Source organism: Armigeres subalbatus, chromosome 1, assembly GCF_024139115.2.
Source record: "Armigeres subalbatus isolate Guangzhou_Male chromosome 1, GZ_Asu_2, whole genome shotgun sequence".
Lineage (NCBI taxonomy): Eukaryota > Metazoa > Arthropoda > Insecta > Diptera > Culicidae > Armigeres > Armigeres subalbatus.
This window is the reverse complement of record NC_085139.1, coordinates 156,035,460-156,054,632: the sequence shown is the minus strand read 5'-3', so window position 1 is coordinate 156,054,632 and position 19,173 is coordinate 156,035,460. Positions and strand designations below refer to the sequence as shown.

Genomic DNA, 19,173 nt, shown 5'->3' with positions numbered 1-19,173 from the left:
CCACCCAGAAAGACATATAACTAATCTTCAAATAAACCTTAGATACAGTATTTTACTTAACAAATTTTCACCTAAAACTAAATCCGCGCGAAACTTTAAAATCGTTATGTAAATCCGCACCAAATCCGCGAAAACCGCGTATATATCAAACAATTTGTCAGTTTTATTAAAACTTTTGATTATCAACGGTAAACACCGCAGCACCCCTTAAATTTGCATGAAACGCATTTAATCGCCATTTAATAGACAATTAACTTTGAGATGCATTACCCGAGCAAAGCTTGAGAGCAAATCGATAACTAATTTTGTTGTTGTGAAACCCGAGCAAAGCTTGAGAGCAAATCGATAACTAATTTTGTTGTAGTGAAATCGTCTTATTTTGATAACTCAGGTTGATATCCTTTTGGTCGTTTTAACGGTTAAAAGATCAAAATCTACAGCAGAAAAATCTTACTGTGACATCAAATCGAAAACTATTCCTGCTATCGATGAGAGCAAATCGAAAACTAATTTTGATATTGGTTCCGATAACTAAATAAGTACACAGCTTGATGTCAGATCATACAATTTAGAAATCAACAGCAAAATGAGATCAAAATATGTTATCAGTCATGATGATTCATGTTTGAAAACAAATTATGATTTCAATTTGATGTCGATATCAAAATATGTTTTATTTTTGCTCTCATTATGATGTCAGGCTTTGCTCGGGGAAATCGCCTAATTATGATAACTCAGGTTGATATCCTTTTGGTCGTTTTAACGGTTAAAAGATCAAAATCTACAGCAGAAAAATCTTACTGTGACATCAAATTGAAAACTATTCCTGCTGTCGATGAGAGCAAATCGAAAACTAATTTTGATATTGGTTCCGATAACAAAATAAGTACACCGTTTGATGTCAGATCATACAATTTAGAAATCAACAGCAAAATGAGATCAAAATATGTAATCAGTCATGATGATTCATATTTGAAAACAAATTATGATTTCGATTTGATATCAATATCAAAATATGTTTTCTATACGCTCTCATTATGTTTTCAGACTTTGCTCGGGTAACCACTCTAAGTCGAATCCAACAGTTCGTGAAAGACATCATCACCACTGGGAAATAAATTTAGAATTTTTAAGCGAATATTCTAAATTGCCGTATACAACAATTTTCATCTTTTAAGTCACGCCAGTTTTGTTCAAAACCAATGACATAGGTAATCAAAGAACTGGATGTGTAGAACGGTTTCGAGACTCGTGTTATTTTGTTCTGCTGTGTGTGGTCGAAAAGTTAATAAATTGGTGCGCGATCGAACATGATTTAGATGGTTTGTTGTGCTGTATGTTTTTACACATTGAAGGTGATATTAATCCCAAATATCATCTTTTGGTTAGGTCTCCAGTAGCCTAGCGAGCAAAGGCGTAGGATTGCCGATCCGCAGATGGCGATTTCGATTCTCGGTCCGGTCTAGAATGTTTTCGGGTTGGAAACATTCTCGACTTCTTGGGCATAGTGTCAGCGATGCCGGATTGCTTCAACATCAGTTCCGTAGATTGACTCAAACATTGTGGCTGGCCCTATTTCGGCGATCAAGGCATAGAAATTAGATAACAACAAGACCACTAACCGTCAAAATTTATAGATACTCGTCTTGTTATATCCTAACTTTCATTAAAAACCAAAAAGATAGAGATTCATAGGCACAGTGCCCTATACAGTTTTCCACACTCGCCATAATGGCAGTTGGCATACATATTTTTGACAGTAACTGTTTCCAACGCTGAGACTACCATTATCGAATTATATTTATTAAACTCTATTGAACTTTTCAACATAGAATCAGTTTATTATAATGAACTTCTCATTTTTCAAAACATTTTAAATTAGTGTTTAGTGCTAACAGGTTTGAGCGTTCTTGAATATCGACCCTACATGGGAACAATCCCGAGAAAAGTTGTCCTATTTTAAAGACGGAAATGTTCCGAAACAATCAGTCACTACGAAATAAGAAAAGATGGCATTGGACCTAGCCCAACGCAATTCCTAAATTGGATTGCTTCACAAGGGGGTATAAGAGTGAGACTGTACAAATAAAAAAATCTGGATCTATTGATTGCGCCCGTTTGAAGAGAAACCAGTTACACTATGTCACTGATAGTTTAGTTTCCTCAAATTCATGCAGATCTTTTTTTCAGTTTAGGCAATTGATTAAGTTTTTATCACTTCTTAGGAGATCATCTGGACCCTTAAAATTAGCACTGCCGTTACCAGAGTTGTAATGTTGCTTCACCAGAAATTTGATGTTATTATTTCATTCAAAATTTGGCGTCAGCAGTAAGTGCTACAAGGTCAGAACTGGCCCAGTGCAGAAGTAAAATAAAACCATATTTCCGGATGTGAGCCAGCCAAGGGCTGCTGAAAGCCTCCTTAATAAAGATACAAAAAAAAAATATTTTGATACTGAAATTCAGTTTGCAAACCAAAAAAACGCATAAAAAATCGAGATTACAATCCATCCATTACCGTACTTTTATTTAATTATGGAGTTCCTCCAGAAATTCCTTGAAAAAAATCTAGGATAATTCACCCTGGTATTATTTCATACATTTATGCAGAAATTCTTTGAAAAGTCTTCCAGACATTTTTTTTTGTAAATACTTAAAATAATTCTATGGGAAATACCTCCAGGAATTAATTCCTCTAGATATTTCATAACAAAAATTTCCAATTTTTTTTTTAAATTCCAACAGGACTTAGTAAAACATCTTCTGCAAATGAATTCAGAAATTTCTTCGGAAACTTCTGATGGAGTTTCTTTCGAATTTCACAAATTCCGAAATAGGAAATAGGAAAACTTTAGTAAGTTCCGTAAGGAATTCTAAGGATTCTTTAGGGAATTCCTCCGAAAATTCCTTAAGTAATATTTCCAGAAATGTCTACAGGAATACAGTCAGAATTAATTTAATTAATTTCTAAGGAAATCTCTACAGCGAAAATACCATTTCCTCTGAAATTTATCCAGTACTTGATATGGAATATCTCCAAAAAATTATAGGACGAGACTCTAGGAACATCCGATCGAATTACAAAAGGAATTTCCAAAGGATTTTGTGAAAGAATTTTCAGCATTCTTAAATTTCTTCAAGAAGTCGTTTGGGGACATTCATCCATGAATTCTTCCGGAATTTCCTCCAGGGATTTCTTTGGAAAATCCGCAGGAAATTACTCCAGAAATAAATCCAGATTTTTTTAAAAGAAATTCCTCCAGATATTTTTTCTAAAGTCCAAAGAAGGACTTCTAATAATTCTTTCGGAATTTTCCTTAGAACTTTCTTCAGAACTGCCTCCAGCATATTTCTGTTGGAAAACCTTAGGAAATTTTATGTGGTTTTCCTAGAATTATCAGAGGAAACTTTCATAGAAACTTTCGAAGAAACCTCTGGCGAAATTTACAAAGGCTTTTCCGGAGGTATCCCTGGTAGAATGTGCAATGGAATTACTGGCGTTTTTTTTAATTATTTGGAGCTCTTATTTTTATGTCTGCCATATCTTAATAGAACTATCAATTCTATACTTTTGCTCTAATTCTATCATGAAAATGTACATCTGAGTTTGGAACATTTTTAGAATTTTCATATTTATGTATATTGCGTTTAACCTCACGCAAGAGTAATCTACTCATATCATAAATCTAAGAGATTCGAATGTTTTTGTATTGATTCGGTGTATGAATACGCCATTTTTCTATGCGTAAATCCACTTTGAGACTGACATATGATATAAACAGAAGGTTGAAAAAAAAAATCCGAAGCAAAACACCAATTATCGACTTCCAAATCGAATGCTGAATGCCGATAGAATGCTGCAAGGATGACTGAACTAACAGAATTGCATTACGTTGAAAATTAACGTCCACTCAGGACAAAACAATTCAAAACTATTCGAAGCTTGGCTTGCCAGTTCGAACAAGAATGACGACATCGCAAACCAACCATCGATAATTTTAACCACATGAATCAATCAGACGAAGTATACGGATGGCAGTGAGTGGCATTCGTTTTTATGTGGTCAAGATTTTTTAAAGTAGAACTTTTACGATCTCGACTGTTCCTATCGCATTCGAAAGCGATAGCCGTTATCACCGAACAACAGTGTAAAAAATATGAAACATCAACCGAATTCGACCAGCACCATTATGACCCGATTTAGAGGGCAACCTGTTCTATCGAGACAAGCGCGTCATACACTGGAACAGCTTTTTACGCAACTATGCCCATTTATTCAAACTCTTCCGATTTACTCCAATTTTTACAACTTTCCAATTCTGATTTGATGTTTTTTTTCGATTTTTGTGGATATATATTTTAAAATGGGAAGACCAGGATGAACGAAAGACAAACCGCGTAAAAAGCGACCTCAGTGTATGCCGTCTCATTTCTCTCATGGTCAAGTAATTGGCTGAATCGAATCAATTCTAATTGTGCGCCGGAGCACCATAGATGTTTTCTGCTGGAACAGTTGGCTAATTTGTAATTCAAATATCCAGCAAGGTGTTGCGGCTGTCCTATTTGTAACTGCATAAATGTCTCATACATTAATCTATATATCAGTTTTTGATCAAATTTCGCAACAATTTGAATCTCCATGAATTTTACGGTCATCCAGCTAAAAACGGTTTCAATCTCTATGGCATTATACGTATATCATAAAGCGGACATATATGACATACAGAAACACATAGACAGACATTACCTGAATCCGCCGAGCTGAGTCGAACCTATGGGCCTTCTACCAAAAAATCACTTTTATGGACTTTTCGTTACACATATGATATGAGAAAGATAAAAATGTATGAGAATAATTTGAATTGAATGTCGACCACCAAAAATACGTGAGACTATCTAGCGATGACTAGCGGTGGAATTAAATTTGAATAGTTAACAGTGCTGCCCAGAACCGGGTGCAATTCTCGATAGTAGCGCGTATGGCTATGGGTTCATATATAGAGCGAACCGAACTGAGCAGAATCAACACCCCGATTCAGATTGGCGCGATGATGTCATCATCAAGTGCGACATTGTGTGCTGGACATATATGCAATGGGGAGATACGGTCGTTGGTTGGTGGGTGCAGGCTGCCGTGCTCAGAACGGAAAGCACAACAAACGACTTGTCTGATACCGAGAGTAATAACTGCTGTTCGAGGTGAGGCTTGTTTGATTTTTTCCATGCAGGTGAGTTTTATTCGAGCACAAATCAACGATGCAAGTCGCACCATTGGGAAAATGAATGTCATTGTCATTGGTAGACAACTGTAGCATTGCTCCATGGCGGCTGACGAATAACCACCCGGTATTGTTGTGTTCAGGTTATGTAAAGCGATTGTTATAAAAGGCCAGCTAATAGTTCCTATTTAGCCACGATTAACGAGATAAGAGAGCTATTATAGGTAGATTAGAAGCAGTGTTATAAAATACCGTTTGTAATTATTGGACTAATTTTGCAAGAACCAGAAGCTTAAATTATGTTATATGATAAACTTGAAATTCAGACTTGTTGGGTACAGCTAGCTACAAAACATATAAATGTGCAAATGGAATGGCTTTGAAACCTCACAGTTAAAACTGTGGATGAGCTGCGGAATGACCATTTGGAACATATAAAGGCAGTTAGTAAAGAAGAATTGTTCAATTTATGTATGGACATGTGTTTACAGGCTTAAGAGACAATTTCATAATATTCTATATCTATATGATTCCATTGCTCGGATAACTCGTTTCCTATACTTTTAAGGTTTCAGTACATATAAAAGTTTCAAACCAAATTCAAAATTTTTATATGTGTCTGACTGAAAAATGTGTTTCTTTTATTCCAATAATTTGATTATTTAGGAAAAAAAAAGGAAATTTTCATACATAAAAAACAATTAGCCCTTAGTGATAAACAACCCACCAGCTACGTAACTAGAGAGTTACTACGATGATATTTCTGGGAAAATACGTACAGTCACTCACAGCTAGCATCATAAAATTTTGCCAACGTTTACATGTCAACATTATCATAATCTATCCAGCCAACGAGTAGTCGATTTTTCGCATCTTAACTGAATCACCAACCAGCAGTAAATAAACACTGCATGGCATCGCATTCACGCCCCTCATTATTTGTTTACATCCTACCAAATGAATACGGAAATAACCTTCACCTGTTGGTTTTGTGCGGGCATTTATTCGTTCACTGATCACAAAATATCAAAGTCGGAAGAGCTGACTGGTGACTGTTTAGTTGTTGAAGCCGGGAGGTGATGACGCCAAAGCCGGTTTCGCGTGTCATCATGGGATCAGGTGAAGCCTTCTACGTATTCAAATCAGACGAAGCAGACAGAGTACATTGAGGCCCAATGATGAGTCACTCAAAGAGTGGAATGACTCTGGCTGACGATATTATTTGCAGTGCATTCAAAGTTGAAGCTTTTTTTTTTGGGAGAACAAGCATTAAAAAAAATATTCCTCTGCCATAAAAGACGAGTTAGTAATATTACGATACGTAAGGAAAGGAAATTGCGTTAGTTGAGTGGGGTAGGTGAACAGTTCGAGGATTCACCATGGAAAGTGACGTAGTGTATGAAACATTTTAGAACAGAAGTAGTCAAAATACTACCGAACTCGCCACCGCATTAGCTCCGTATCTAATGGGATTTAAACAACAAACTGTTCAACAAAAAGTTAGAAATTTCCAAAAATGAATTCATGTACATAGTTGTTGGAAAATAAGTCAATCTCTGATTAAATTATTGGAACCATCTCTCCCTTTAGCACTTGCACTCGATACACTTGTGGGAGAGAAGAGATGTACCATACTAAATCTGTATGACAACAACACAATAACCACAACTTCTCACTAATATTCCCTTTCTCACATTATTACGACTACGACTTGAAATTCTTTGTAGCGGTTACCTCTGTGGTGTGCGCAGAGAATTTTGAAGTCGTATCTTATTTAGTTATACTTATCATATCATTCAGGTAATGGCAAGATAATCGAATACTTGAAGTTGTTCGTGATGTTTGGAGTAGCAACGGAACGGCTATCAACTTGCAGCAAACTTGTTCACGATTGGTAACAGTTTATAGATAGGGCTAGTTTTCTCTATACATCGTTTTTACGTAAACTACGTCTAAGGAGAATGCTCGGATACAGGGCGCAAAATGAAAATGTCAAAATGTCACATCATGTCAGATTTCAAACGTTAAAAGCGCCATAATCTTTCGATGGATTTTTAAGATTTATCAATCAATTCGCAGACTTTCCACCAATTTGCTAATTGTACTTAAACTATTTATTATCAACGTCAAACAAAAATTCTTTCACGCCCGGTAAAAATATCAGAACCAACCAATCCCTTTCATGCATCACCAACACGTTGGCTCAACAAGTACTAATTTGACCGTCTATACATCGTTCACCGCTCGAGCTCTCTAGAAAAGACAACAAGTGGATTTAGTTTATACCGATTTCTCCGCAGCATTCGATAAAATCAACCACAAAATTGCTATTGCTAGGTTCGGACGTCTTGGTATTCTGGACCTTTCCTCTGCTGGCTCGAATCTTATCTATGTGGTCGGCGATTCCATCTCATCATACCTTTCTGCTACTTCAGGTGTACCACAAGGTAGTCACTTAGGACCTTTAGTTTATCTCAACGACGTTCATCAGCTTATAGAATCATTTAAGTTGTCCTTTGCCGACGACTTCAAAATGTTATTGAGGCCGCTAATGCCTATTTCTTGGAAACTCAACTAGACGTGTTCATCGAATGGTGTGAGATAAATCGTATGGTACATAATGCTGACAAGTGTTCAGTTACTTCATTCTCGCGCAAACGCTCCTTGATTGACTACTGCTACAAAATTAGAACAACGAATATAAAAAAAGCGTCATTAAGGATCTAGGCGTACTATTAGATTCAAAACTATCTTTCAACGATCATGTTGCATTCGTGTCCTAGAAAAGCTTCTAAGATGCATGGTTTCATTTTCCGCATATCTAAAGACTTCAGGAATATCCATTGTTTGAAAGCACTGAATTGTTCCTTGGTAAGATCGATTATGGAATTCTCTTCTGTTGTTTGGGCACCATTTTACAAAAACGATATCCAGCGTATCGAGGTAATCCAACGCAAATTTATTCGTTTTGCGTTACGGCATCTCCACTGGCATGATCCAAACATCCTACCAAGTTACCTTGACCGCTGCAAGCTCATTGGGTTAGAGTTGTTGAGTGAGCGTCGTGATGTATCCAGGGCTATATTTCCGATCTTCTTCAATCAAGAATTGATTCCTCCTATTTGATCTCTCTTTTGAACCTTAATGCGCCTTGTCGTCAGCTTAGGTTCAGTTCTTTTTTGTTCCTCCAGGGTGCTCGTACAAATTATGGACATAACGATCCATTCACTAGTATGAGCCGTATCTTCAATCGATGTGCTACTGAATTTGACTTTCACCTTTCTCGTCCCAATCTTCGGAAAAAGTTTTGCCGAATACTTGCCGCTTCTAACACAAACACCCTTTGATAAACAGTTAGTCAGGATAGACATTAAGTATTCTATAATTGTAAAATTGTAATAGTCTTAAGAAATATTGTATCTGTTGGAAATTGTAATTTCTGTTGATATAAAAGAAGAGGAGGTTTTGCGCCCGCTTGAGGAAGGGATTTTGCTCTACTCAAGCGGGCTTTTCCCTGCTCCAAATAAAGAATAAAGAATAAAGAATAAATCATCACCAACACGGACATCAGATTGATGTAAGGTACGCATTTTTTGGCCCACCGCTTCATACACGCGTCATTTTCGTTCGAGATTTAACGGCGAGCGGACCGCGGAGATTTCACGGAGCATGTACCAGCCGGCGTCCGCAGCCGGCGTCCTTTATCAGGACAGGACCACCATTATACACAGTTTTACCGAAAATGTTCAACAAAGTGAAAGCGAAAATTCATCCAACAATGGCGGCCGTCGGCGGTGGTGAAATCTTGAAATTGAAAATCGTGAAATCGATTGTATTTTGCTCACATGCTGTTTGTAATTGCAAAGACGCACAATTTCAAAAATCGGTTCTTTGTTTGATTTGCCGTATTTGAATTTGATGCTTGCGAAAAGATTTCTCTTTATACTGCTGAATGGCTTCAGACGATTTGCAGCAAAAAAATCCGACTGACTCGTCTCAAATCAACTATCTTCCGTTCAAAATGGTGGTCACGTTAAAGAAATTTTTCATCTTAAACCAATTATTTTTCGTTTCAAATGGGGGTTTCGAAAAGAACCGACTTACGCTTCTTGAAACCTTGTTAAGAATTAACAAATACGAACTAGAAATTGTTTGTTATTTGCGAGAAAATTTCACTTTTAATCATTAACTGAGTGACTCGCGCTCGGGAAAGCAGTTTTCTCATACCCAATGAAGTAGATTAATCAGAAAATGTTTGTTTTATTTTCAATTATGCGTCTATACAATTAATGGGGTTAGAAGCAGAGGGGTGTAAGTGGCATTTTAATCAAAATTGAGATGACTACAGCAAAAAATACTTTGGATCTAGAGCTTTGCGGCAATATGTTGATATAGTTTGTACGATGTTTATAAAAAAATGTGAAAATTTACAGAAAATTAGTATTTTTTTGAACTTTCATACAATTCGTATGAAACGAAAAAATATTTCATAACTTTGCACTCTCTCTCTCTTCTCTCTTCTCTTCATTGGCATTACATCCCCACAGTGGGACATTGCCGCCTCGCAGCTTAGTGTTCATTAAGCACTTCCACAGTTATTAACTGCGAGGTTTCTAAGCCAGGATACCATTTCTGCACTCGTATATCATGAGGCTAACACGATGATACTTTTATGCCCAGGGTAGTCGAGACAATTTCCAATCCGAAAATTGCCTAGACCGGCACCGGGAATCGAATCCAGCCACCCTCAGCATGGCCTTGCTTTGTAGCCGCGCATCTTACCGCACGGCTAAGGAGGGCCCCTAAGAGGGACTTTGCACTCATTTTTCTCAAAACTAACTTTTTGTCACTTACACCCCTTTGCGCTTGACACCCTCAATTAATATCAGCAACCAAACGATCATCCGAATCTAGGGAGTAAATTTAAGTTTCTATCATTGAATGGAATCTACCCTGAAGAAGCCTGAGACCTACCCAGAGACTGCATAGCCGAAACGTAGCATAACCACCCTGATCAGTCGAACTCCTATCATAATCATTGAATGGCTATATACACAGCAATCACCGTCGACTGTCATCACTGATGCTGTTGGGATTGATAACGATGCAAAGAAAATACGGTTAAAAGCAACTTTTCCGTTTCAAATGGGGGTGCCGAGAAGAACCGATTTATGCTACCGCCATCGGGGGTGACAATGGGTCATCTCTCTCACCGGCAGCCTGGAGGTCGGATAGCAAAATCGTTCGAAAAGGTCTCTTATATTTTAGTCTTCTTGCCCTCAGATACTTTCAATCTATTCTACAAGGATTCTAAGTACTTGAAACAGTGACCCGACGACGGTACTTGAGACCTTGTTGAACATTTACAACTACTAACAGCAACCAACGGATTGCGATAACATATCACTTATCATATCAGATTTTTCTTAGTGCATTATTATTAACAAAAGCAATTTAAATTTAGAGAAATTTTCACCACATTACTAAGCGCAATCTCAAGGTGACTGTGGAAAATTGGATAGCGTCGTTCTTGACTTCTGTTGCGGCTGTCGGCAGGTAGATGTGACAGAAAATTATACACAATGATGCGCCTTTCCAAATATTAACCACAATCTAGCAATAAAATTTTATTTTCCAATGCAAAATGGTTACAGACGCTACCGCAGCGATAAATTTACTGCCGCAGCCATCACTGATGCTACCATATTGTCATCAAATTCATCATTTCTCCACTGTAAAGAATATTCGTCAAACATTCATTGCCTTCCATTGTCTTCCATTTAAAATCTTGATCCTGAAAAGGACCACTTTATGCATCTCGATACACATTCGCTGACGATCGTTGCGGATGGCAACTCGATGCTTCACCACGATTTACAGAAAATTTCCCTTGAATACTGCTGATGAAGGCTACGCGACGATGATTCTGCAGCAACACGCCGACGAGCTCCATCGATGTCGGTGCAATCCTTTGTACGCAACAGACTCCTCACGTCTGCCACTGATGCCGATGACGAGACTCTCCGTAGAGTCTTTATGTCTTTATTATGTAAAATAAATGGGAGACTTTTAAAAAAATATCAATCAATTACCAATCCAAACAGTATAAATCATTAGTTTTCTGTGCAGAGAGCCGGGAACCGGGTCCATAGGCCCAAGTAGTGATTTACCCTATAGAGTAGACATGACTTGGTGAGCGCAAGCCGGTAGAAGTAAGCGGCTCTTTACAGCTTCGAACGCTTTCCCTTGCCATGAACGTTCTTTGTATCAGGATGACCGCATTTATTTGACGAGTCAACATCAGGGCTGGTAGTGACCCATGCAGGTCAAAATAGTGACTTTAGTGACCAAAGCTGACGAAAAAGGGACCAAATAGTGACTTTCAGTTGCAGAAAAAGTGACCAAATAGTGACTTTCAGTTTCAGTTGCAAGTTCAATGAGACGAAATCAAACTTTTTTCGTAACTTGTGGCGGAAAACATCTTTCACTCACCACTCTTTTCTCTTAAGCAGACTCCAAACGAGAGATATATTAAAAATACTTTTCTAATCAAACTTTTCTTCAATATTTTCACTGATTAACCGGCATGGCACTCACACCATCAATCTTTTTCTTCAATAATCAAGAGTTTGTCAAAAAAATTCCGTCGCCTGGGGTCTGCTTTAGAACGAACTCAGAAGAGAAACGAAAATCGTACACGCTAACTTTTATCTACTCAGTGACTAAGTACAATTGTATTGCCCTCTCTGTTAATCCCAATTTTATTAAATATCAGTCAAAAGTAAGACTACTCAAAACTATGAGCAGTCTTGTGATCAGATCAAATTTTCACGCCACTGGAAGTGAGCGAAAGATGGTTATCACTCATCATAAGACCTGTTTTTCTTTTCCGAAAAAATGATTTCTAGGCAAAAATCTGCGTGAATGAGCATTCTCTTCTTGTGAGAATGAGTGAAAATTACGTTCACTGGATTAGCTGAACACCTACTTAAGAAAGATGCAGAGAACTCTACAATTTGTCATATGTGCCACGGAAGTTATTGGAATTTTAAGTGCAAAAATAACAACAGTACGGATCGTTTTGGTAGAAAACGAAACAAAAATTATGAAGATTCAGGTACAACGAGCCTGGGATTGAACGCACGACCTGCAGGATCATGCTCTCTGAACTTTTAAATATTTTTCCTCCGCAGATTTTCCAACTTGCAGTGCGTATTCATGAACGATTTTTGCCATGGAATTCGCATGCAATCTTAAAAATTGGAGAGCCTTGATTCTCTCTCTATGATATCGCCTCAAAAAAAAAATTTTTTTTTTAGAGTACACCCTTCATTACACCTGTCACATCTACAAAAAAATAATCAAGCGGCAACAATTTATATTTTCTTGAATTTTTTTGCCAAACTTCTCAAGTCTCAAGGATCAAGTCTCCTCATAGTGTGCCAACCAATCAAAATCCAATTATCCGGAAAAAGTGGTGGGATGTTGGCATTTTTATCAGTGAAGATCATTTAGCATATTTACGGCTTTGTGCTTTGAAAAAATGATAGCATTTTGTGATTATTAGGAGAAGTTGTTCAAATTCTGCGTGGCAACTGAAAACATCTTTAGAAGGGCAAACAATAATCGAGTAAATAATCAAATAAAAAAATAGCTCGCCAAATAACGATCATTTGTCTAGAGATACTATTATACTGCCGTGAAGCGCATGTTTGTCCCATATGAACAGGAAACCCAGCAAAGATGGGACAGATATGCAATTCACGGCAATATAGCTTATGTCTTCCAAGGGATCAAGTCTCCCAACCCCAAGGAATCAAGTCTTCCCACCTTCCCTACTGTATAAAGTTTAAGCTTTAAAACAAAATTGGAATCGGCAGGTCTCCTGCTTGCGTGACTGTATACCAATTTATAAATTGTGACATGAAACACCTTTAGTTAGCTACTGGTGAAATGCCAATAAAAGCAGCGAGTTAAATGGCTGGCACAGTTTCTGAGCGATCATTTTTCCAAGATTCGTAATTTCATTTCCGCCATGGTCAAAGCATCAATCGACGGATACATAAAGCTTTATTTAAAAAATCCTAATCAATAGTTTCAAAATAGTTGAAAATAGTGACTTTTTGCGAGAAAAAGTGACTTTAGTGATTTGAGGTCGAAAAAGAGACTTTTAGTTACTTGCCCGAAAAAGTGACCAAGTCATTAAAAGTGACCCGCTACCAGGCCTGCAACATACACACTGCAAAATAAAGGCAAGTCCTCTGGGTTCTATGGATTATTGGAAGGCCTCTTGGCATGAACTCTCTTGCCATCAACTGATATTATGTTGGACCTACAATATACGGTAATTAAATCGCTGAAGCAAGATTCGTTGGGGACTGTGTATCCGATGAAGCTTGGAAAAAGTTCGGAGATGATTACGTGCTTTGAGCCTTCGGGATAATTGTTAAAACGACGTTGAACCATGCCTGCGTAACCATATGATTGTTGTCAAAGATAAAGCGAGATGCATCAAACCTACCTCAAATTTTGAGTAAATTCAATATTCTCAATTTTTAGTAGATTAAGGTGTACGATGGGTAAATTAAACTCAGCTTTGGGTAATTTTTTTTTGCTCGTAATTAAAGGCAAACTATCTAGTGCGAAAATAATCATTTTACTCAAAATTGGGTTATTGGGCCAAACTACGGTTTTGAGCGAAAACAATCCACTTTTGGGTAGTTTTGGGGTTCCGTGTAGATGATCAAAAGCTTAGATTAATAATACATAGATACACCACTCAAGGTGAACATCGGGCAACAAAATAGCAGCGCTGTTCACACAACTACACCGGTCATTGGGTGAACTAGTTGCTCCTTGCTCATTTCACGCTAACAAGAAACAAATCGAGAGTACTTTTTCAATTGAGACTATTTGTTGAAAGGATGTATTATATTTTTCTAATGTCGAATTTTTTAATTCCCATTGCAAACGTAGATTAGCAGCAGTTCCAGCATAACTTCTGTTGATTTTTTATTTACACAGGTTGAATTTAGTTTAGCACTAGTCTAAACCCCAAAACACGTAGTTTTACACTGTGCTATTTTACAGTTTTGCACTTGATTCACCAATACAACTATGTTGGAGTTGCCAAAACAATATGGGTGAAATAAACAAGTAGAAGGGAAAACAATCCACAAAAAAAAAACAATCGTTCTATAGCTAGTACAAAATACCTAAGAAATTTGTTTGGCAAATTTCAGAAATTTCAAAAGGAATTCTTTCTGGAATGGTTTCAAAGTTCTTCTGGAATTCGTACGAAAATTCTTTCCATTGATTGTTTTGAGAGTTCCTTAAGGAATTATTTTGGGAGAAGTTCCAGGAATTCATTCAAGAATTTTTCCAGAAAGTCATTATAAAATTTGCTTAGATTTTTTTTCGTGAGTTCTTTCATGAATTCTTTCAGAATTTTTCATGAAATTACTTCGGAAATTCTTCCAGGATTCTTTTCTTGAATTATTCTATGTATCCCATGTATCCTTGTTGAATTCTTCCAGGAACTCATTGGGGAATTACTTCAGGCATTAATTCATAAATTCTTCAAGAATATTCCAGGCTATGTTATAAATGTCATTGGCATGTCACTTGACTTATTTATTCAGAACCAATATTTTTGTCCAAAAGTACATGGCTCTAATACTAAATCTGTGGTTAGAGAGTGAAATCTCTCCAAAATGTCACCTGTCATTTGTCATAATGTAATTTGATTTACATTTTGGCTCGCGCCTCAGATTACGATTTAATTGCTACAAGCTCGTCATCATTACTGAACTGTTTTCTATATACTTTTGAAAAACTATAGCTAAAAAAACAAGTTCTAGGAAAATTATACAAATGAATGAAAACAAAAAACATTTTACAAGGAATTGATGGTTGATTTTCAAAAGTAATTTACAGAAACAGCTCCTGTAAGATTGTCAGGAAAACACCATTTAGACATTTCAGGAATATCTGCAATATTTTTAGAAAAAAAAAAAATTTGTGAATAGCAATATCAATTAACAACTTGAGCTAAACATTTTACCTCGTTTTATTGTCTCAGTCAACTCTTTGACTTATTTGAGGTTAACTTCCCAAAGAACTCAAAATTTATGAAGCTTCTAATTATTTAAAAATCCGAAAAAAACGAAGAATAGGTTAATTTGTGAACTAGCCTGATGTTGGTTCAAAATCGAACGAATGTTCAGCCAAACCTAAAAAACAACATTTTGACGATTTTTAGTTTTAAATTTTGAAAATAGTAAGAGACGTCAAAAAACATGGGTTCTTTGGGATAATTGACCTTAAACATATCATCGGTTGAGCGAATAAAAACAAGAAGGGTCAATTAGAAATTCGGGAGAAATCTTAGGTACATTTTGCTGATTGGAAGCCAAAATACATGTGATAGGTCGTTTGGCCCGAACTCACAATTGTAACCAACCAGGATGAATGAAGACTGCATTCCTTCTCGAATACAACCTGTTGTGAAGAAATCGGATAATGCTAAGTACCCAAAAGTGTGTCTCAATATGTTTCCATATATGTAAATTTTGAACTATTGTACTTTTTACTACATGCGAGTTGTCATGTTATGAAATCTGATGTGAGTCCTGGAGGTTTAAGTAAATTTTATTATATTTTGAGTTGCTTTAACTTCAATTAGGGTAAATGGGTTTGACCGTGCAAGTGTTAAATGTCAATTTGAATTGTCAAATCAAAATGCGCCCGACTGCTCTGTTTCGGAATGCGCACCCCACTGTGTTTAGTTCACCCAACGACCGATAGAGTATTGTTTCCTGTGGATTACAAGCAGGGATGCCCCAGTGAGCAATCTATGTATTAATTATCTAAGTCAAAAGTTTAACCTAAATTATTTTCAAAAAGATATCATTCTGATATTTAAAAAAATATTTTGAGAAAAAAATCCCATATCTTGCTGTGAAAAGTTTTTCATGATTCATGATTCTTTTTTTGCTTCATTATTCTTCTAGCGTTTGAATTGACAGTTGAATTAACAGATACATTAGAGCCCCATACCGTTGAAATGCAAATCTATATACATAAAAATGAATTTCTGTCTGTCTGACCCTTATAGACTCGGAAACTACTGGACCAATTGGCGTAAAAATTTGTATGCAAAAGTTTTTATGGCCGGGAAGGTTCTTAAGATGGTTTGAGACCCCTCCCTTCTTTGGAGAGGGGGGCTCCCATACAAATGAACCAGCAATTTCTGCATAACTCGAGAATTAATCAGACAATAAATCAATTTTAGACGAAACAAAGTTCGTCGGGTCTGCTAGTTGAATAATAGATCCCGACCAAATAAAAATTACACGAGGGTTTAGTTTATTTTTGCGGAATGAATGTAAAAGCCTCGATACTCCTAAATTAGCCAAATCAGGGGTGACAGATTCAGGTTGGATCCGGTACCGATTTTATCACGTAGTCGACTCGATTTTATCTCGTCCCGATTTTGTAAGGTTTTTGACCCGATTGTCACCTCAACATTTTTTGAAAATTTTAGTCGTTCTTTCTATTTTTGTAAATAATACCGCAAACAACTACAGGTAAAAAATCCATTGTTGTTTATTATTAATATTTCTAATACTTTTTTGCCTAATGAAACCAAGACTTGAGTGAGATTTTCTTAGCTTGTTTTTTTTTGTATAGAAATCGTTTTTGACCATAACTTTTGATTCCATAGTCCGATCTGGCCAATTTTCAATAGGAAACAATGGGACATGATTCCCCGTCGAATGCATTTTGTTGCAAACAAATCGGATCAAGATAAGTGCCTAAAAGATGAGTGAGTTTTATTTTGCGCACATACATACACACACATACAGACTGACATCATCTCAATTCGTCGAGCTGAGTCGATTGGTTCTTCTTCTTATTGGCATTACATTCCCACACTGGGACAGAGCCGCCTTGCAGCTTAGTGTTCATAGTGTTCATAGCCACATACATTCCCAAACTTATACTTTTCATTAGCTTATGAACTTTATTAGCTTTTTAGTATGAGACCATTCATTAAGTGGCATAATGAATTGCATTGGTAATTTCTAATGGATTTTTGCCATAACTTATAAGGTTTTTTATTTACGTGTATATTTTTTATGACATAACCTTCACTGCTTGTGGTTTATTATAAATCCTTTCTGAGTACATGCCAGGGATTTTTTAAAACTTTTCGACAAGGGCACATATTTGAATAAACTGATTCATATTTGTGAAACTTTTTTTTTCAATTTTGTCGCCATTCACCAAGGGAGTAATAAAATCGGGATATTACTGCATTTGCGTTTTGTTCTAGGGAGAGTTTTAAATTGCATATATAGAATTTGATCAACAAAAAATCAGTTTTGGTTCAGCCGGGGTTCATTTAATTTATATATGTATATCGATTTTAAGACAGGTACATGGTACAATTTAGTTTCTAAATTAGTTTTTGAGTTTCCTCAGAGCATGTTCTTAAATTTAAAATACAATTTGAAAATAAAATAAAATAAGTATTATTCATTCATTTCAGGGTACTTACAAAATAAGATATTAATTTGAACCGCTCTTGTCCAAACTGCGATGCTGAAAAACGCACATGAAAATGGTGTAAAAACTCAAACAAAAAGGCACATCAAAGGTGATAAAATGAAACGTTGCAAATATTTCGTCTTCGCTATCACTAAAAAAACACCAGCTCGTTACAAGTAAAGGCTGCGCTACGCGAATTACTGATAAAGGCTTCCTACTGTACCCTACGCGCGAACGTTCGCTACAAAACCGATAATATTGCACACACTTGTATCAACTGAACGTGATCACTTTGCTGTGATCAACTTCTCTTCTATTTGAAATAACATCGAACAAGGCTCACAGTTCGCTCTCTTAGCCAACTCGCCTTCAACCCCAGCCGATTATTATTTAGTGCGAATGATGACCAAATTTCCAGAATGCAAACACTGCGCGCAGCGCTAAAAATAAACTTCCTCCATTCTATAACACTACGAGACGAAAACGGCTGAAATCAAGCCAAACACAAGCCCGGCACTTGCCCAAAAGGGATACAATGAATGAAACGTATCGCACGGATAGATTTGAATAACAATGACTGTTTCCGCACTTGAACTAGTGGCGTCGAAAAACAACAATACACTCACTTTCTTCCAGTAGGTATAGTACTTCCGTTTTCCCGGAAAACAATCGCAATAATTTGCGTGTTTATTAGGCCAGAGATTAAACTTTTAAAATCTAGCGATTACTGGCGAGTCTGCTAGTTGGTGCGGTACGTAAACTGCCCACCGTGTGCGTATCACGCGACGATTCTCACTTGACTAATGTCCGCCAATGATACACAGCTGAGCGTTGGTGAGCGCAAACCGTCGCGGCCTCTGCGATGGGGAGAGCGTTGTTTTGTGTTTACTTTTATTTTTCGGTAGCAGAGAGTATTGCAATTCATAACAAATAAATAGCGGTCAGATAGGTATGTGCATCATGTTTTGTGGGATATGTACATCTTCTCTACAATATATGATTAGGGCTCAAAAGCCAAACGTAAAAAAGCCTTGTTTCAACTATTCTGAGCAATGATGGCTCGTTCACGCAAACCTACATTAAATACTAACAAAAAGAAGTAAGGTTCCGCTCCTTGATCGTTTGCCAAAACGAAGAAAAATGGGCCTTATAAGCCGTAAATCACTATTGAATTGATGCGAGATTCTTTATTTTATTCGAAATGGGAAGAGTATTAATGATTCATGAAATCCCGTAGGAGTTCTATTGTACCCCTTACATTACTGCTAGTGTAGCTTGATAAGGATATCATGAAGTATACCGTAAAATAGTGGTAGGGCACAAGTCTAACTTACTGAAAAGTGTGAGGTCGATTCCCAGTAGTATGAAGCGGAAATTTTCATAAATATTATTCACCTACATA

The 19,173-nt window shown here is 36.8% G+C and overlaps 1 protein-coding gene across 5 annotated transcripts in view; it reads right to left on the bottom strand.

The window, feature by feature from the left end:
* The window catches only part of LOC134205358 (uncharacterized), a 50,625-nt gene extending 32,045 nt beyond the window's left edge, over window positions 1-18,580 (bottom strand). For 3 of the 5 annotated variants that reach the window (XM_062680540.1, XM_062680542.1, XM_062680543.1), the window contains exon 1: window positions 18,398-18,579. The gene's annotated coding sequence lies outside the window, so the exon portion shown is untranslated. Of the gene's footprint in view, window positions 1-17,781; window positions 17,826-18,397 lie in introns of all 5 variants that reach the window. The other 2 variants (XM_062680541.1, XM_062680544.1) reach the window with 2 other exon arrangements.
* Window positions 18,581-19,173: the final 593 nt, after the last annotated feature.